Here is a 22,398-nt window from a genome sequence, read left to right on the forward strand (position 1 = left end):
TTAATAATCGCACGATTAAAATGCGAAAAATCCACGTTTACGTATTATAAAATTATTACTTTTCGATATATTTATAAATCCGTTTGTAAGAGATAAATACCAATTGATATTCCGAGACAGATTAATTATTTATACGACGTCATATATGTATGTATATTGTATAAAACGTTGCTTATGTATATGGTAATCAATGACGCACACCTCACGCCGTATCCCTCGGAATTATCATTCGCTTAAGTTATCAAGAATCATTTTTGCACGCCATCGATCGTGCAGCCGATTTGTTTCTATTTCGATGCGCATCGATCTTTTTATGCAGCGCGTATGCAAAACTGACACGCTTCTCTGAATCGCGAAAAGAGGAAGCTGTCGTTATCGTCGATCAGCTTCCCTGTTTCTTCATCAAGATCCATTTTTGGCGCGCATATCAATCCATGAATAACAAGCGACCGTGCCTGCGCAATAAGTCAATTCACCAAGAGACACCTCTGGCGAATACGTCCGCGTTTTACCGTCAAGATAATTCGATCTTCATCCTTCAACTTTGCGATTAGATCTGAAAAATTTAACTCGTCCCGCTGACATTTTGACACTTTTTTCTTTTTTTTTTTTCTTTTTTCTTTTTGACTTCTTATCCAGTGCGAGCTCTCATTTCATGATGTCGATTTTTCACACGAACAGTTCTTGAGATGTGTTCGAGAAAAAGTTTTACTTCGTACAAACCGATTCCCGGAATAACTTAAAAATGTCCCGTGCGAATTCTCCCAATGTAAAGGCGGTAGGTAGGCGAATGCGTAACTCCATCGAAAAACCCGACCGATCGCGAGAACGAAGGAAGAGAACAGATCGCACGTATGCACTTTCTGCAGTTTGAACGTCAGCTTGAGGGCGTACGATACGATTTTACGCCATCCCAACACTCAGAGAATGTGGGAACGTGAGTCCTCGCTTCCCACGATTCTCATTTCGGAGACACGACACGGTAGCTTATAAAGTCGAACTCTCTTAATCTAAAGTCTCTCCCGTCTGTCTCTTTTTCGCTCTCGTCTCTCATCTCTGAGATGTTCTTTAAATCTCGGGTAACAGATTCCGTGCATTCTAACGTTCCGGCAAAAACACGAGTAGTTCTTAGAAGAGAGACAATGAAATATAATAATTGATGTGCAACTGCTTTCCTGATTTATCGATTTCTCTGACAAGAAAATCACTTCTCGTGAAAATTAGATTGGGAAATAATTTATACCGACAATAAAAAATTAAAATAACTATCTAGACATTAATTTCTGTGACGTACGTTCGCCATATAATTAACGGCAAATAAATCTGAATTCGTGAGATGTTTTCGGAATTAATTATCTAAGAAAGAACTAAAAAAAAACACGTTTTTACAGATTTTTTACGGATTACGGAAAAATACGTTTGCGGATTAAGCCAGAGAGCTTCCCGGAAAGTTTGTCACAACAACCGCGGTAGCTTCCGCAATAAGCCAAACATCGTCGCTTCGAGGTAAACGAGGGAAGAAGGATAAGATAACTAAAGAACAGACGCGCTGTTCGCGATTTTGACGTCACTTTGGCAGGGCGCCATACGCTCTCTTGTGCCGTTCCGGCACGCAAAAGCGTGAGAGTGGAGTTCCCTGATTCTCACGAATCTAATTTTGGGACCGCGCTGCTGCTCTCGTCCAGCCGAAAAGCTGAGTTACGAATTTGGAGCAGTAACCCATTTATTTTTTCGAACGCGATAACAATCCTGTTCCGGGCTCGGCGGAATCCCCCGATTATTCGCGTCTCCAAAGAACCGACCACCACGATTTACATCAGATGCCAATGTGTCGCGTACTAGGAAACATTACCGCGAGACTGAAATAGAGATGACCGATAAAAAAAATTCATAGGTTCCATCACCGGTGATGTATATTTCGGGTTCGTATGCGTCAGAAGAGACCACCGTTCCGCCGAGTCCGCGAGGTGCGCATTTCCAAAACGGATGCCCCGCAAGATCTAATTTTACACGCTTTATTTTTCCGTACAGCCCACACGCGCCGAAATAGCCACTTCTGAGTTATTACAGCATTGAACTAGCGCGAGCTTTTCGGTCTTTCGTGAAACCCGCGTTGCCTTGGCTTCGATTCTCGCCGTCGTGTCCTCAAAGGTTACCGCGCGCGCCGAGACTTCACCTCGTTACATTAAAATTCGTGTCGCGTATATTTCTGGCGCTGCGCCCCGATGGCGATACGAGAGATGGTAACGCGTTTTTTTTTTTCTTTTTTTTTTTTTTTCTTCGTTTCACGGCGGGGGATTCCGCCTTCAACATTCGATCGAATTCCCGCGGCCCCGTTCCGCGAAAGACTCGACGCGTCTCGATGCGTCCTCGTGCCTGACATTTTTCGAAAGCCCCAACTCGTTCGCTCGCCTTGGCACCGACTCCGCCATGTCGCACATTTTTCCGATCGCCGTATCATGTGTCGCGAATATTTTCAGAATGTTCGGCTTTGTTTACGATATTATTCTTTACCGAAATTACTTTGCTCACTATATATTTCAAATTTCTTTTCACACGAATACCGCTCTATTTCTCAAGACGCGGATAATATTTTATCTCGATTTAAATACTACTGAATATTTTATAAAACGCGAAATAATGCCGAGATTTATATCCTCGTCGGAGAATTGGAATTATATTCATCACAATGGCATATGACTGATTAGAGAACAGTCACGAGTAAATAATGCTATATTTATCTTTTTAAAATTCAGCTGAATTTAAATGAATTAAAAAGGTTAGCGTATATACAGTAAGAGTTGCCCCGCGCGATATGGAGAATAAATTCACGGTTAACGGTCCGATAGCGATCGCGTGGGTGTAACGCTCTAACGAATCGTGTCATTCCCGGATGATAATGCCCATACGGGCGGGAGACTGCGGCGCGTCGACCTTCGTGCCGATCTCGCCGCGAATTAACGACATTCCCGGCTAGCCTATGTCACACTGCGAGGAGACCTATGACCAACGACGGTGGCCGGTGAATCGTTTCTCCGAACCGAATGCGCGAATCATGACGCATAAATTGCCGTGATTGTCCGCGCATGGCCGAGTCGGAACAAAAGGAGAGAAATTGCGACCAGGAACTTCATTTGCGTCAGACCAATTTGTACCGAGTATTCCGACGTGCTTCGTAAATCATCGTCGGTCGGACGTCGCTCAGCGGTACCTGTCGTTTTCCGAATCGATTCTTAAGAGAAAAAGAACAAAACGATCCACTGAGAATACCGGCGTATAAACGCATGATAAATTATTGCGAAATAAATTTGCGAAGCTCACGAAAGAAGTGGAATGGTTTCGACGAAATACATATTTGCGATTAATAAAATCGAACAACTGAACAATTATCTAGACCCCGATCGGTTTGGAAATTGAGTTAATCTACGTAGAAAAATAAATTACAAAGAGCGATTTCACAGCGCGTTACTTCGATCGTGACAAAGTAACTTAATAAGATACACATTGCCTTGCGCAAAGTTGATGAAAACGGCTTGATCGATTTTCAATTCAACCGCATCAATAATTCGAACCGCCACAATAACGTGGAGTACTATCGGCATGTTACGATCAGGTCAGATTCCGATAGTATCTCAGCGTGGATCTCAATATAGTAGCCACTAATTCCGGATTTTAATGACGAGAATAAGCATCGAGCAATCGCCTCGCGTTGGAGTTTCTCGCGGATCGTTACGGCGGAAAGTGGGGCGCGTTTAGTTGGGGAAAATCCTGTGATAAAATTATAATAAGTTATCTACGTGTGCGCGCGAAGATCAAGAAAATTCATCTCATGACCCGGCAGCGGAGCAGGCCTCGATGAGAAATATTACCGTCGAGAATTGGATGCGTGCCACCGATAGACACACACACGACCTGACTAATCGAATATGCACTTTGTAGGCTTATTCCGGTTCTTCGGGGAAACCTCTTTCGCAAGCTCTTGCATATCTTCCAACCCGCCCGCAGTTTATTTCCGTTGTATAATTTGCGAAAATAAATGTTTCTTCAGAACGTAGGCGTTCCCGAGCCGCGAATCCGCGTGGAATAAACCCGTCCCGGTTCGTCACGCTCGTCGCGTGACGATTATAAAACCGGAAAACTCAAAGTGATTATACATGAAACGTAAAGGCTGCAATGCGATTAATTAACGGCGAAATGGACATCTGCAAGGTGTCCGTAACATGATACTGCGAATAATTTCTCACGTTGTATAAGTCAAAGCATCCAAATAAATAGAGATTTATAACTCGAATACGACTCAAATTTAATTTCCCTCCTCCTTTCAAATGTCACATCGAGCCACTTTTCCATGCACAAGACATTCGCGTTTAGATAAATCGTATAATAAAGAATTACCTCCGATGGCTTTTATTGAGCTCCCAAAACGGTCGACGAACTGGCTGCGGTTCGTATATTCATTGCAATAATTTCGGCGCTGACGGCACCTTCTCCTTCTGTATTAACAGAAAAAAATATGATCTGATTAGTATTTTCAGAATATTTTGCGTCAAGTATTTGCTTCTTAGATAGTCCACGCGTATACATAAGTTATCGATTACGAAGGCCAAGTCGCCTCAGATGATACTTATATTCTATTGAATTCGGCGTGCATTATTTAGGTACAGTTGACTGACAATGAGCTTGGCTCGCGAACGGCCGGCAATGCTATTACGTAAACACCGCGCAAGCTACGTACGCCCGCACCGCGCTGCACCGCGCTTCCCGGCTCGACCTCTGCTCTCGCTCGCAAGCATACACGTTGTACTATAAATTAATTAATGTATTATTATAATACAGCGAAGGCTGAGCGCTATTAAAATATAACTAGCGAGTTGTGTCTCTGCATCGCGAACTGTACAGCGCTGCCAAGTAATCGTTAAATGACTAGCGACATATACTTCTCGTAAAAAATACACCTGAGAAAATATTAGCGATCGATGATGAATTTCGGTGCCTTTTTGTTATACGACGGTTTCCATTTGCGATCGATGAAATCGGGCGAGTGCCGAGCGCTTTCAGATGAGCACACAAAACACGTACTCGTATTTGCAGAGCGATTTCCAGTAGCCGCACGACGCCGTTTCGCGAGAAACACTCTGGCAATCTTGCGAAAGAACCGTCGCGGAATAAAACGGTGCTGCGGAGATGTTTGTTCCGCGGAAATCGTAGGAAGCTCTTGGAACAAATTCCGATAAGCAATACAGTTTTAGAGCGGTTTCCACCCCGGAAAAATGCAATTGCTTTGAAGGCAATCGAGAAAAACGAGTAAAAAATAAAAGTCTATATCGTTCATATATACTTGAATTAATAATGTGCTCATAATACTTAATAAAAACGTACAATAAAAATATTGAAAGTGCTTGTGCGTTAGAAAGAAATTTATCCAATTTATTATCTTTCTAGCTGTAATTTTATTTTCTAATATAAATTAATTAGATTCGACGAAGATCTTTCTATCATTGGAATTTTAGATTGTACAATTTTTTATTTAATGCCTGTTTAAGATTAATATTTTAAGTTAAACACCAAAAGCGGAGGGTAAATTTATACGAACGAAGCGGAGTACATGCACTATCGTGTGTGGATTCTTTAGCGTTTTCGATTCCAGTGTCGATTGCTTTCGAAATAGATCCCAATAATGGAGACTATTCTACGGCCGCGGGCCGGTGCGAAATCGCCGGAATGCCACGACTGACCGACGGAATTTGCGCAAGATCGTGATCAACCGAGATCGAATCAGCACAAAATCGTTCTCTATGTCCGACCATAGCAAAAAGAAGATATTTTCCGCGCGTAAGGATTTACTCTGAAATCTCGTTCGATAATTCATGGAGACAAAATCATATTGTTCCACGAAACGGCTTGTTTACCACCAAGAGAAACGTTTCTCTTACCGCATCATAAAACGTGTATTTTTTTTTTATACATCCGGCAAGATTATCTCTTTCGAACTGTTATATCTTTTACCAAGTTAATTTTTCCCAACTTAGTGCAAAACTTAATATAATTCGTCTCCGTCAGTTTTGAGAAAAAGATATCTATTTCGAAGAAAGACTTTTCGATTCGTAGGTAAATTTATGATTCATCAGTTTGACCTGAAGTTAAATTTAAAGGAAGTCTCTGCTCGTACAACCGGAGGACAAAAAAAGAGCACCTGGGTGTCTCTTTAATTGTCCGTCCACTAGGAACAACGTTGTTCCAGCGGAGAAAAAAAAAAGAAAAAAAAAGGTAGCACTCTGGTAAAAGAGGCCGATCTCTTTCATTCAGAACTTGTACGACCGATGCGATTTTCAATCCCTTTCAAGGCTCTTCATCAACAACGGGGGAGACCTTCCATTCAACATTTCTTACGCCAACGGCGTCCCCGGAAAGAAGCTCCTTGATATTCCGCCGGCGCTCACGCATCCAGCCCGCGCGCTGATAATACTCGCTTAAGCGGAGTCCCCACCATTCGCGCGAGGAGATCCCGCAGAGGCCCGTCGCGTTACGTGGACATAAAAGGTAACCCCATGGTCACAAGGATCGTCTCTCTGACACATTGACACGGCCACTGAGCTTACATAGGTTCCATCTCTCTTTCTCTTTCTTTCTCTCTCTACATGTCGAAGATTCCTCTTTCTTTTTTCTCGCGAATCTTCCTCCGAAGCGAGCCTTCTCTTTAGATTAACTCTGTCTCTCTCTCGCTCTCTCTTTTTCCACCTTCACCCTTTGCCGTCCGCCATCTGATCGATTACTCGGCGATCGCTCTGGCCGACTTTTTTTTTTTTTTTTGTGTGTTGGATTCCAGTTTGCCGTAAGACGCGCCGCGGTATTCGGAGATGCGGGACGTCTGCGACAAAGGTTATTGTTGCGGCGTCCCACGAAGATTGAGACCGCGTTGAGCACGTTGCTCCCATATAAATAAGTACAGAGACGGTTTGCATCTTTTGCGTATCGCGAATCGAGGGATGCTTTGCACGTGTAGTCACTGTCACGTGCGCACGTGCGCAGCGGCAAGTGGAAACGAGTGGAAAATACGCGAGCGAACGTAACATTCCCCGGTTTGTTACTATACCACGTGTATCTCGTGTTGTAACTACATTGTAGAGCCTTGTAAATTGCGTTATCATACGTTATCGCGACGTCTGTCCGCGACTATAAATTAATTGCCCTCGCTTAAGTGTCTGCAGCATTATCAGCCTCGAGCAGTACATATTTGTGATATATTAAACATCACATTTCCACATATTAATGTTACTTAAAATAGATATAAAGTTTATTTAGAGCGTTTACCAGTTTTGTTATAGAGTTTACCTAAATCTCTTTAAAAAAAAAAAGAAAAAAAAAGTTTAAGTACAGTTTTTTAAAAATACCGGAATATCCAGTTTAACATTTGGGGAATTCCGCTTTCAAATCGTCCGTTCCCTGGAAAGTCATCCCGAAAGCACCCAATGACTCAGTCCGTCCGGAAAATATCCACGAGCGAAAGCTAACTCGGAAACGACGAGCAACGAGTACAAAGCAACGCATCTCGAATCTATACGAGGAACAGGTTGTGTGCATGATGTCCTGTCACTGGTGCGGTGAACCTGATCTCTTGCGAACGAGCGGGATAACCCGTTGAGACGAAAGGAACAGAGTGGAGGAAGCCAGGCCGCTTGACGGTCAGGCCAACAGAGAGGAAAAAAAAAAAAAGGAGAACAACTCGAGAGAGAGAAGGAGCAGAAAGAAGGTAGAGAAAAAAAAGAACGAAAGGAGGGAAAAAGACAAGACGAAAAAAGAACGAACGCGGTACTACGCGAGCGAGGGATGAGACGGAACGATGAAGAAGGCCGGGAGAATAATAATAAAGAGACAAGGAGGAGAGATAACGCATGGCGCCGCTCTGGCGTCCATTCATGCTTTTTACTCGTTAGCGATTACAGCTCGAGTCGGCCAACCTCGTATCACCTTGTCTCACCTATCCTCCTCTCATTCTTTTTCCCCCATGATCTCGCTCTCAACTCTATAAAGCTTACGAGCGTCTGTCTCAATCAAAATTCTCTTTTATCTTGCTTCCTTGTGAAATTCGCATCGCGATAATTTAAATTCCTTTACCAGCTATTATTACAATAATTTAAAAAAAACGCTAGCCTCTGTTAAAAATTAATTTTTGCGCCTTAAAAATAAGACATTAATTAAAATTAGAAAAAAGTATTATTTAATTTGAAGTAAAATAAAATTGTGGAAAAATATTAAGTCGTTCGTTATTTCTTGTGAGCTATAACGGCCAGATGATTTCGTTCAGCTTCGATCGCGCTACTGTCCACGATGCATTGTGCTGTGCAATTTCCGAAGGAACTAATCGATTCCGTCGTAGGTCTGAGTGTGCGTATACACGTGCGAGTATGCATGCGAGTATGCGAACGCGTTGCAACGCAGTAGAGCTTCTCTCTTGCCTTATTCGCTCCTAGTACTTTGGAACTAGTCACAGTTTCAAACTATCTACTAGTCTCCTCTATGCGACACATATAACACCTACCGCACACACACGACGTGCATCGATACTATAGCCGTGTGTTAAAAACATCTTTTCTAAATGTTAGGTACATGCATTTTCAAATTACTACGATGTATGAACTCGTGCGTATCTACCGTCGCATTTTCAGTACTTACATCTAATTGAAATGTATAATTATAATATATTCACATTTTAAGCTCGAGCGCGACTGATTTCATTAAGCTGCCGTTGCTAACGTTATTACACGCGATTCCGCGTGTAATCGATCGGATCGCATAACTCAAGATCGTTTCCGCGGTCAGTGGATAAGCCTGATGTTTCGATCTAACGATCGTAGTCATCAGCGGTGAAATTGTTCAGGAAATCACACACGGGCGATGAATTACGGTTGTTAGAGAATCATTTTCTCGCGCGCACGAGTATCGATGTACCTCGCAGGAAACCGACTTATTGCAATCACGCTGTCAATAACCTACCCAGATAAAATCAGTTCAATAATCTCTCGATTGGCAGAAATAGATAAGACCGCATAGACGATCTAAACAAGTTTTGAAGCTTGGCTAATGTTGTTTCTAACCCACCCGTGTATTATTCAGATTGATTAAAGAAACATAATTTGTGAAATCGTGAGCTAACACAGTAAATTAACGAGACGTCGAAAGCTGCGTCGGCGAAAATTGCAGTCCTCTAATGTTCGATATTATAAACTTGTTGTGCGGCAAATATAATGAATATTTGTATTCGATCGATCGAGCTGCCTTAGAAAATAACATCGACCGCTCAATTATCACGTTATTACCGGCCAGAAAAATATGTTGGGGCCGACACAGTGAAAGAGCATAGATTCGCACGTTTAATGCGTTGGCGTGCATAATCGATGTAAATGTAATATTACGGAACCTACATCGTACGCGCCGATATATCAAGCTTCAATTCATTTTCGAGAAAATAACGTCGTTAGAGATCAACGTTCAATTACCTCATTATCGTTTATCGGAATCGGCAGCGGATCAATGGATCTAATAAGCGTTCCCCGTTAAAGCACGCGTTTGTGCGGCAGCGTGCACAAATCGTGTGCATGCATTATGCATTAAAATGCTCTACATCCGCGTGCTGAGCAACGATGAATGAAAGGCGATTCCACCTACGCGAGGCGCGATAGAGAACAGAGCAGGCAGCGAGATATCAATTATCGCGTCCGGTTATTACGTATATCGTATGCCTCTTTTCTCCGTGTCGTGCCCGTTCCAGCATCGACATTTTCGCGATATCGCGGTTTCACGTCGACGATGCATACGAGGGCGATTTATCAATTACCACGAGTAGCCGATCGACAAGTCTTGCGCCGGTAATTTGCATTCCGTCCGGCGTGTAAAGCGCAATCTACATATAACGTAAGAATAAAACTAACGTTGCCTTGTAAATCTGATTATAAAGTATGTATACAAAAAGAGAGAGAAAAACGTTTAAATGGTAACGCGAACTTTTATTTTATTTCTCAGTATACATATAGATATATGTATAAAGAATTTAATATCACAAATGTGATTATCGTCAATTCTTTCAAAATGCAATTTTTCTAATACAATATCTCGTTGGTGTTGAGAAAAGCCTGGATCTTCTACTATATTTTAGAAGCACACAATAAAATTTCAACAAATCGTCTCGCTTCGGTCTATGAATTACTTATTTCTGAGAAAAGATTTCCAATTTTCCTAGAAATTTCCAAGAATTTTCCAAACTCGGGGAAACAGTAAACCTTAAAAGTTTGGCTTCGGGACCTTTATCTTCGAGACAGCGGCGTTCGTAAAGCAATTCCTAATCTACAGATCTTTACGTTTTAAAACCAGAACTTCCACATCGTACCTGGAAAAGAGAAAGAGAATAAAAAAAAAAAAACGAGCGAGAAGAAAAGAGAAAGCAGAAGGGGTTGGAGATTCGTCAACAAGATGAAGATAAGTCATGAACCTGGGAATCCTTCGCTCGCTCAATTGTATAATTCATTATCGAGATTTCCGATCGAGCCCGCCGTGTGTTATTTAATGAGGCGTCGAGATTTCGTATGATATCGATAGGGAAACAATAGCAAGATTACGTTTCGCGTCGGCAAAGAACACCGAGTCCTTCCATATAAAGGCGTATTTTACGTTCGCGATTGAATCGCTTGATATCGCTCTTATCAGCGCGGGTATAATTTTCTGTTGATGTTATCTCGCGATAATATTGTCCCGCGATCGTACCAGCACATCTGTACTATTACTAAAGATATATACGTAGATATCTGTACATATATCGAGGCGTTTTGACGCGAAACTAAATACGTAACTGCAAAATAAAGGTATTTTTGTACAAAGCTGCAGTCAGATACAAATTATGAAACGACCAAACTGGGTTTCTTTAACACATTCAACGTTAAACTTTTATTCAGACAATAAATATGAGGTTTTCGCGACACGTCATATATATATATTTGTAACATTTCGTAAAAGAAGCCTTATCAAAAGTGATTGTATGAAGTGATAAGACTCGAATCGTAACGTGAGCCTCACCGATGACAATAATGACTCATCGCAATTTGGCAGAGTCGCTTGCAAATAAGACCGATAAAAAGCAGATTGCGTATTAGCATCCCATCGTTGATAAGATTCGGTCATACTCTAATCTCGTTTTTTTTTAAATATTTTTTTTTATATTTTTTTTTACGTTTGTTCAGTCACAATCAGCGCAACGTCACAAGCAAACTACTATTTCTGTTGTGTCTATTATACATTATTCAGACGATTAAAATTTTGAAAGGAATCTGTTGTGTCTACGTACATAATTTAATTCGAGTGGAGAGACCTTTGATCTTCAATGCTAAATTTAACAATGTTACAATTACACGAAACGAGGAAATATATAAAAACCATATTCGAATAAATTTTTAAAGAAACTTACAATTAGGAATATTATTTTATAAATGACACAAGAAAGGACTATGGTCGTCGGTCAAGCGACATGACCGGTGTTATCGGTGCGAATCGGTTGTCCAGGAAACGAGATACCTAATTCTTTTTGAAAAATGATAAATTACGATATTAATATGCCAAGTCTCTTCTTCTTTTCCTTTTTGTTGACTTAATATAATATCTTTATAAAATATATTAACGAAACTGACGAAATATTCGTTTGATCTTTATGCTGGAATTTTTCCATAGTCCGGCCTTAATATTTTCGTGAAATTTTAAGTGAAATTATTATAAAAAAATTAGGCTACGTATAAATTCTGAATGGACGTGGAATATCGAAAGTAATCTTCGTCACGACACTTTGTAAAACTTTAAGTTCCGACACGTCGAAGGACATCTTAGAGAAGAACTAACCGGAAACGCCCACTGTTGCTCGAGAATTCCACTTCAGGAACAATGGACGTCGCTATTCATCTCCCTAAGGTAGACGTATGGTCGGAGTTTCTTCCGGTGGAAATTGGCGGAAGCTGCGAGTCACGTTCGAGGCGGATTTTCTAAGATGTGTATACTGCAGGCAGACAGCGGAGGACCGGCCCTTTCTTCCTATTTCGTCCACCCTCTTTTCGTCCCTTAACCGACCTTAGTGCCGCTCGTTCTCACCCTCGCACTCACGAATAGATCCCCTCGAGAGACCAAGCTGATCGGGGAAACCCGCCTCGATAACATCGACGTCTTACGTTTTTCCTCCAAGATTTACGGGGTTTCTTTGTCTCGAAAAGATATATCGATCTCGAGGAAGATATTGCTCGGAAAAATCGCAAAATACTTTTCAAGAAAAAAGAAAAAAAAAACTCTGCTCCAATTTATTTCGTTTATAAAATAACTTAATAAATTCAGAAGTCAAATTTGCCGTCAAATAGTTAATTAAGTAATCAATCAGTAATTACGTTTTGAAAATGCATAAAAAATATCAAAAAGAAACTCTGTACGTGCGAGATGTTTGTGCGAAAGTAATATTTGTGTCGAAATTCTTTTTACTGAATCGTTAACGACGTTATTTCTGGTCGAATCGATATCGGTATGCTCGGACTACTCGTCCGGCGAGTTTCGCGAGCGACGCGAATGAAGGGATGCCGCCGTTTGAATGGGAGGCCTCGACGTAGCCGCGCTTGCCGAGGGCGATCACTCACGGAGAATAAAGAGGTACGGCGACGGGCTCGAGTCGAGGACGACGCCTCCGAGCGACGTCCGCGTAGCTTTTTATAGCGAGGCCGCGGATAACGACGGTCTTAACCACCACCGGGTCGTCCGTAAAATATTCAGGTAACGTCCTACCTCTATCGTACCTATTTTAACCCCGGCACCGTTCTCCAGAGCGCGAGCGCACGCCCCACTTCTCATCTGCGAAACTCTTGAACTCGGTCGCCCAACAGCCTGCCCTGCGCCACCCGGCAGCAGGATAATTGGACGACCGAGTGACAATCTGACAGGTGACAACCGCGACACGATTGTAACCGGTCGACAGGCGAGAGCATTCCGACAAGAGACGACGCGAGAATGACTGAGACGCACGCGTGGAGAAAATTAATTTCAGCTTAGCTGGATCATCTCCCAGCGCGCGGCGGTGCGTACTTTAATGTACGAGCCGTTTCGAGAACGACGTAAACGTAAACGGATCGAAATCGTCGGCGATTTTCTACGTAAGGCTTTTAAATCTAGGATTCGGATTTTTCATTTACATCCTAATTAAAAGATTCATCGAGTTTCGATGATTACTTATACAACTCGAAATTGGTATTAGACAGAGATTTATCTCATCAGCGCATGCTTCATGGCGCCGATGATGGAAGAGCAGCGCCAAGTACCGCGTTCCCATTTCGTGCTCTTATTGCCGTTAATAGTAGACATAAATAAACAGTTATCTAGACACGTTGCACAACGTGCCACCGTCGCGCGCGCGAAGCACTCTTCATTCTGGCAAGTCATTAACGGCAAAGACCGTAATTACCGAAGGCAAAAGATCGTTCATCTGCCAGAAAATTACCGGCTTGCCCGGATCGTTCTTGGCTATCCGATTGCAACGATTATATTACTGTGACATGTAATTGAATTAATTATGGACGAACGAAGATTTCAATCATCATCGATACGAGCACCGCAGTTTCACTTTCGCGAATTTTCATAAGAATTATTTCATCCAATACACTTCTGGTTCGATATAAATAACACAAAAAAAAAAGAAAGAAGTGTAGATGAAATATTGTAACGTTGAATACAGTATCGTAAAAAGTTCATTCATATTTAAACGTTCTTTTGCATTTGTGCCATTCGATACTAAAGCTTGTAGATTTAAGACGGTAATAGTATAAGTTTTATAATACCTGATATACATAGAGAACGAAACAAAATTCGTGTAGTTAAAATTAAGCAACTTTCTACTTAAATTTCTATTAAAGTTGAAATTTAAAACCCTTATCTTGTTTAAATCGACTTTCTGACATAGATCGGTCATATTTAATATAACGCCGCGACTATTCCTGTCCCAGATAGTATACTTTTCCATAAAATAAATTATAAATACAATTAAATACGGCGACGGGGGCACGTTTAGCTTCTCCTCTGAATCTCGATCCGAAACGAGAACAAGAATTTGGCTTGGTTAATGAGAAATCAAGTATCAATATTCAATAAAATAAAGCAATTATCCCGTGAGCCAACAGGAAAGAATATAATGAACGTATAAATGGTAATATAACTTTAAAGGAAGGGAAAGGTGGCCGCGTACAGAGCATAGATAAGAGAAGGCAATTTACGATGGGGTCGTTCGTGAAATATGCGTGAAACTCGTAGTACGAAGCGCGTGTTGCGGTAGGTTCTACGTGGTCGGCCGCCAGAGAGGAAAAGAAAGCCCGGAAAAGTGACCGTAGCTCATTGCACGCACAGGGTGTCACCGCTCGCGCCTGCTCGTACGTTCAGCAACTTTATCTCCGTTTTTTGTGGATATCGCGGTGTCTGTTCGGGGCGCTCGCGTTACTCTATACAGAATCGAACGCACACGTCGGTGTACCGTAGCGGGATGTAACGGCGCAAAAGTTATCGCGGACGCGCGCGGGATCTGCATGTCACGCCGGCACGCAGCTCTCGCGCGTCCGAGGAGCCGCGTCGCTTGTAACCGGCCGCGACGAGGGTGACGCTTTACACGAGTGCGCCCGTAACATTGCTACGCACGTTGCGCACGGACACGTTTGCTCGTACGTAACGCGTGTACGCACGAAAATGGCGTGACGAATGTACGGGAGTTCCGCGTATCCGTGCACGCGTATGCGATTTCTCTGCACGCGACGGCGCGCACTTGGTGCGCCGCGCAAAGCTCGCGAGCGACGACGTGCACGCCTGTTGACGATCGGCGTGTGCACGCCTCCGATGCAAATCCCCGGGATTACTTGTGCAGTTTGCAACAGCCAGTGACGTCGCGCGACCCGAAGATCGCGCACGCACGATGTAACCGATCGCCGTGAAGAATACACGTCCGCGGGGTCGTCTTATCTTTCCCACAGTGAATCTTAACGGTCAAGCCAACGTGCCGAGTCGAGAGTAGGCGGCTGCAAAATTATTAATAGCCTCCGAACCGCAAGCAATTGATAATGATTTTTGCGAATAATCAGGGATCGTAAATCTTCGTCGTATCGCGACCACAACACCGCGTCGCCGTCGTTATTCCACTTGTGCAGCGTCTCTTTTTTTTTTTAATATGTTATCGCGCTATAATCATCGATGGAAATCGCTAATCACGATTCGCTATAAGTACTAGCGTCATTAACAAACCGGATTAATATGACACATGCTTGTGCAACGATCAAACACGAGCGTCGGGAACGTAGAACGTCGCCAAACTCTCTCCGAAGATTCAAGACGATGAAATTATTCATTTACATCGGTATCTCGTAATTGGGGCGACGATTGGTCGGTAAATGGCAGAGTTTTTACGCAATAACGATATTGGAGGATATAGATAAATAATAATTGGCTCGTGTCGAAGCAGCGATACGATAACTTTAGCAGAGATTTTCTATATTGGGCATTACTGTAAGAAAAAACCATATATAATTTAAACGCGCTTTTAAAATTAATGAAACAAATAAAAGGAACAAACGCAGAACTCTTTAATATTTTTTTTTATTATATTTATGATGTAGAAAGACATCAAGATATTTTTAGGCTTAGGTGTACTAAATGCTTAATAAATGCATGTAATTGTTACACGCGATAATTAAAACCGATATTCACAAAATAGCTTTACGATTTATCAGAGATTTCGAGGAAAACAAGATGGTTACGAATATTTCGATATTTACTCATACAGTCCCTTCTCTGCGACAGTTAATCATACGTGATGAAACCGATCGGCGATAAATCACGATCGCCGTATCAAAGTTTAATTTTTTTTTTTTCTTTTTTCTTTTTCTTTTCTGGTCTCCATCACCCCCTCTTTGGCCCGGCGTCCCCTGCCTAATCACGAAATTATATCTGAACAGTTCGAGTGAGTTAATCCATCGAGATAAACTCGCACTTCTCAGAAAAACAGATCAACAAGAAAACACCCGCGGTGGCAGGCCTTAGATTTGCGTCATGTGCGCGACGCGCGAACAATTGCGGGGAAGAAGGAAAAAGAGAGAACGACGATGCGAGATCGCGCGACCCTGGATGTACGTACATACTCTGCCACACGTGCTCTCGCACATGTCGAATGAGCGAACCTCGGTGCGACGACACGCTCGGCTGACGTAAAGCGTCATTACTATTTCACGGACGTAAATCGGACGGCAGCGCGAAAAAAATTCATTTGCACCATGATTTTTTCTTTATCCGCAACGTCGCGTCGACCTGTCTAACAATCACTCGCTTTGCATTGCAAAATTCTGATTTTTTTTATCAACAGTAATAAGGACTTCTGTCGTCACGATTATTGTGTTAACGCAAAAGTCTAAACCTAACTCGAGCTCCAACGTTCGAGCTAAAAAATTAAAAAATATCGCCAAGTCTATTAAAGTTCTTGCAAAACTAATAACAACTATGAGAGTTTCTGTGTGCGAAAATAGAACGAAGAAATAGGGACAAATATATAATCGGGAAACCGACGAGAATTGACGACGGTGTTAATTTATTCAGAAGACTATTGCACGTACATTACAAGCCGAATTTAAATTCGAATAAACGGGGGCGAATCAACAACTTTGCTTGAACGAGCACTTATTGAAACAAGCTGATTCGTCTTTGCTTGCACCATTGTCTCGTTGATATAATTTTTCGCGTGCGATACGAAGATATCGTTCCCGATCTATCGTTTAATCATCATTTTCTGCGTTTCTACCGGCTGAAGTACTACAAAGCGTTTCTTTTTTTTTTTTTACAACGCGTAATGATAAAACGTGTCATACACGTTGAACGTCGCGACGCATCGATATCGTACGTTATATCTGTATTTACTTTCCGGTTGTTTACGCCGTACAATCAGACTTCTCAGTTATGCAGACGTTGAATCACGCATCGACTTTTTTTTTTATACTCTCGATTCGGCTGGACCCACGCGTCCAATATAAATTTTATTCCTCCGTTTGTGTATCCTCTCGGTGACTCATTCGCTGTCGCGGGTGCACTTGTTGAATCTCGCATACTCGCTCGGGTGGTATCCGCTCAGTTCTTCTCACTCTCTTCGTTTCGTCTCTCTTTCTCTTTCGCGATCTTTGCAATCCAATCGCGTGTGGGCCGGAGTATCGTTTCCTTTTGTATGTCCTTTTAGAAAAACTTTCAATTTTCAGAGGCGGAGGCGTATCGAATGCGAGGCATGTCCGAAACATTCGTGTAATCGGACACAAAAGCCATACTCTCGTTATTTATCGAAGAAAAAAAAAAAAAGAAAAAGCGAAACGATTATCAATCCTCTTTTTTTTTGTTAGAAGTGTTCGATATCTTCTGATTAGGATTGCAGTCGTAATCTAGACATAGATCACGTATATGATGCACGATGCTTTTATTAATCGCATAGTGAATGTTGTGAGATTTGCAAACGAATACGTTTTTCAGGCTACAAGCGAATATGTAATAAGTGTTGCTTATACAGGTACATACACGGTCGGTTGGTTTATCGATTGCTAGGGAGATCTCGAAGTGGATTCTTAAACACATGCAGCCTAAACGACAGAAACGATAAGCTGAAAAAAATTGCTCTTACATTCTCCGTTTACAAACGCGCTAAGGGCTCTCAATGAACGTCAAACGGAGAGAACGATTCGCGAAGCCACGTACATACTTGTGCCCTGGGATTTATAGATTCTTATAGAGCTACATATGTTCATGTTTTATCTTTTAACGGTTAGCAGTTGAGTGCAGCGACCGTAAACGGATTTGTACATTTGCGTGCTCATAACGAGTCTTCAATAAAAAAAAAATTGACGTTTTACCCTTTTGACTTGTAACAAAAATTCGGCCCAGAGTGCTCGTCGCATTCTGAGCCACCGTTGATTATGTAAACGCGAAATGTCAAGAGTTTCTTTGTTGCAAAATTAACGCTTCATTTTTAGTCGTAATGACAATCTAGGTTACGTCAATTATACAGGTATTTCTCGCGAGCGCAATTTTCGACTGACAATGAATGCAGATGTCTTGTACGTTCCACAATTTTTTTTTTTTTTTTTTACTTACACGGATATAAGTATGATAATTTTATTTGTTTTTCTCGTGGCAATTGTAGTGTAAAGAACACATTTCGAAATACTTATTAAGAGTTAAGAAAAAAAAAGGGGTATGACGCCAACAAGTGCAAAGAGTAAACGATTGGCATCGTAACCGAGTTGATCGAATCGCCAGTTCGCGATGTGCACGCGTCTTTAGATTATTACTAACGGCGGCTCCGCGATGTCCGGCGAGCGACACATCGCGGTCAGCGAAACCCACGATGGAAGCGTTCGTCACGCAGATGCGTTATCGCGTTGCGAAACACCGCCGGAGTTAAGCGCGAGATGACGAGAGAGCGAGAGAATCGCGGCGATGTGATGGCGACGTATTTTGCTTTACGGCGCAGTTCCATGTCTCCTCAGCATCCGCGATTAGCTTCTGCGGTTTAATTAGTCGCGGCTGACGACATGGTGAGATGAAAGAAATTAACAACGAGAAGAGTCAGCTGAGCACATGAAGGGAATTTGAGTGCGCGTAGTGTTAAATTGAGAATAAGGAGATCCGGACGATACCGGGCAGAAATGTTATGAGGCGAATAATATCTCGTCAGTTATTCCATTAGGCAGTTGTAAAATTAATTGTAAAGTGTTTGAAACGGTTATGTCTTGATGTCTTAATTATTTTTTATGTTTAATTGCAATGTGGATAATTATATATATTTTTCAGTTCAATGTGGCTCGTTTTACAACCCGACTGTTGCACATTATGTGATAAATCAATTTTATTCTAAATTGAAATACTCATTATTACGAGGAGGATCGTAATATAATATTGCATATGCATGTGAGATATTTAAAGATATATATTCTTAATAATAATATATTATAAATAAATATATAATCTTTTCTTATACCTTATCTTAAGGTGGATACTCTAAAAAATGGATTAGCATCAGAATTTAATCTCAGTATTTATAATTGTTCACGATATTGATTTATATAAATATAGAAATTGTAAAATAGAATTTATCACATAAATGTATGACATAAGCTTTTTTAAAGACAAATTTTATATAATTATTAAGCTTTGGGCTGTTTCGCAGATTTATAAAATTTGTCGACATGAATAAATATATTTTATGCAGTTCTTATTTAAAAATAGAAAATTTCTGTGCGGCACGAAAGATTATTAATGGAATAAATATCTGAATAGGCTTTTATCGCGGGTGTAGAGTGTATCGGGTTACACTTAATAACCACAAGAACGAGCGAATCATGGTGTCACGATCTCACACATCCTCCTGTCATGTAGTTACAATGATGACACGTAAACAACAATGAGTTGTAATCTTATCTAAAGTAAACCGCCTCGCGTAACTCCTCGATGCCGACGTAGAATCGATGCCCATCCGTTCCGGCACAGTATCCGCGGAACAATGATTGATTGAAACGGGTTCATTCTTTTTTTTTTCCCCTCTCTTATCTGTAAGATTCGTTAAACTGTCGATACTTATTGACGCCTCTAACGAATATATCGAGCCTCACTAAGATCTATTTTTCCGAGTAAAAGAGAAATCATGATGAACCGCGCATTATCGTGTAGTTAAATTTTTTGCAAGACCAATAAAAAAAAAGAAAAAAAAGAAAAAAAAATACAAGAACGTCTCTATCGTGGTAACTTTTTTTCCTGTTAAAATTACGGTCTTTAAATTAATATAATATAAATTAGAATATGTAATAGGGAGTGTATAAAACGAAGAAACCGCTTAATCGTAAATGTTGTGAGAAAATTAATTAATTTGCACGATACTTGTCTATCAAAAATGTCGACAGTTACAAAGTCATTTTTCATTGAAAATCCAACGATTTCAGTGAACTGAGCAAACAGTTATCAGAACAAACAGATAAAATCAGATCAGGTAATTCCAAAAGTGCAATACGCTTTCGAAACAGCTATATTTCGGCGAGTAAAGCGCTGATAAAATTGTCTTCGACGACGACGTGACATGACGATGCATTTCTTAACTGCGATAGCGCTGTACAAGAATCACAATATATATACAGCATGTACCCAAAATTATCTTTCCTTCATGCCTATTTTTAGTTTAAAAACGAAATAAAATAGATATGGCAATTTTCGCTGCGGTAATAAAATATAAATTTATCTTATTATCAATAATCGTTTACAGCGCGAATTAAAAATGTATGAAGAAGTTTTAATTTAATGCACAAGAATTCCGAATGAATTACGTTCAAAGTGAGAGATAAAGAATTTTACTTAGCCGCTTCAGCTGTGCGTGTAGTTCCGCTTCTTTTAATTTTCCAAGAGGTTAAATTCCTTTTTTTACAAAATGCTAATTAAAACAGATATATTGCTACTATTCTTTGAGCGTTGCGCGCGGCAACGACTTTCTGTCGTCCCACGGGAATTCCTTAAGGACACCACCGACAGGTGCGCGCAACAGTCCCGCGTAAGAAAGAGAGAAGAGAGGAGAAAAGAGATAAGGAAGGAAATTCGTTACACCTGCGTGTTCCCGCTTCAAGGTTCCCGCGGACATGAAAGTGTCACGCTCAGGCTATGCGATTTTGTCTAACGTTATACTCGGACGTAAACGGTAGCAATATAGCGCACTGTCGGCGCCAACTTACGTAAGAGTGAACGCTCGAGGAAGCCCGCCTTATCTTGGCGCACGTCAGAAGTCCAGACACGACGTCGGCCACGAACTCTTAATACGGACATTCCGGGGACAACGGAAATTCCAGGGATATTTCCATCTCACTGCGAAAGCTGCATATCTATGCCACCCTCACGAGTGTCGCGATTCTCTACGCCGGCCTACGAATGAGCGTGACGAATCATTCGTCCGCGAAACGTCGGATCTCGTATAAGAGTTGCGTTGATTACGTAATTAATTAGGATAATCGACTCGCTTATTAGGCACTTGAATAAAATTAACAATTGTAGAGTATTTGAGAAACGGATAAATATATGTGTGTATATACATATATGCTTAAGCATGTGCAGCTGCGTGTAAGAGATACGAAAAGATTTTAAATTTTTAAGTACAATCTTCGGCCTATAAACCAACGCCGAGTGTTGCGATTATTATTCGCGTTTGATCTAGCAACACGAATCAAAAGCAGTAAATTAAAACGCGGAATATAAAATAATAAAAAGCTCGAAAATAACAGAAAATAGGACGACGCATTGAAAATTGATGGCACCGAGGTGTCACTGTCACAAAATATTCCCCCACGTATCCATATAACGCTCCGAAAAATTTATCTCAAAATCAAAATGTATATGGAATGACGCTTTTCAGATATTGGGTTTATTTACATTGCACTTTTACCCGTCGAAAGTCCTCTTTTATTCGCAACTTGCGAAATTTTTAGAATGGCGATTGCGTCCCACATTCTTTTGCAAAGAGGGGAGGTGAAAAAAAAAGACGAAGCGCGTATTCATCTCAAGCCAGCAGTGTTGTAAATGCACGGTGGCATTATGGAGGTTTCGTGGAAACGAAATGGGAGCTGACGGGGGTCGCGGAGAGGAAAGGATTTGTAAAGATCGCTGCATCGAACAGCACGCGATACGAAGAAATCGGAAGTTTCTTGGAACTTGGCCTCCTCCGACAAGCATCCTCCTCGGCCCTTCTCGCAACGCACGTGTTCACAACGCGCGTGATGCACTGCTCTTCATAACGTGGAAATTCGAGAGAAGTGCTCGCTTGCCTTATTCACGTAAAATGAAATTTTTATCCGATAATAATAACGACAACATTGTCGCGTGGAAAGAACTGCGAGTAAGAATTTTATTTATTAAAGACGAAACCGTATCAATCTTCTCTCCCCTTTAAAATGTTTCCCCTTCTAAAATGTAATCCGCGTATATTAAAAACGAAATTAACTGGATCTCTATTTAATTCCATTTAAAAAAAAAAAAATAATGTATAACTTTTATCTGCATCTGCGCTTTACGCGTTCACGGTGCATTTGTTTGTTTTATATCTTGAATTTTACATTTTTCGACGCTCGAGTGGCGTTTGAAATGCGCGTTTAAAAAAAAAAAAAAAAAAAATAGAGAAGAGAAATAACGGGTGGGTTTTTCGAGGGAGATGCCAGACGTCCTGTACTCACTGTCATTGCGCTCGGATGCGCGAGCGCAAATTCCGAAATAACGGGCCCGCCGAATCAATGAAATTAATGAAATGGCAATTTATTGTGCGAAACGTCCCGTCCAACAAATACGGCGAAAGTC

General features: G+C 41.3%; 1 protein-coding gene across 2 annotated transcripts in view; it reads right to left on the bottom strand.

Annotated features, from left to right (window-relative positions):
• The window catches only part of Shn (zinc finger schnurri), a 113,389-nt gene that overhangs the window by 32,596 nt on the left and 58,395 nt on the right, over positions 1-22,398 (bottom strand). For both annotated transcript variants that reach the window (XM_070663180.1, XM_070663179.1), the window contains one exon: positions 4,396-4,493. The gene's annotated coding sequence lies outside the window, so the exon portion shown is untranslated. The remainder of the gene's footprint in view (positions 1-4,395; positions 4,494-22,398) is intronic.

Source organism: Cardiocondyla obscurior, linkage group LG11, assembly GCF_019399895.1.
Source record: "Cardiocondyla obscurior isolate alpha-2009 linkage group LG11, Cobs3.1, whole genome shotgun sequence".
In the NCBI taxonomy this organism is placed as follows: domain Eukaryota; kingdom Metazoa; phylum Arthropoda; class Insecta; order Hymenoptera; family Formicidae; genus Cardiocondyla; species Cardiocondyla obscurior.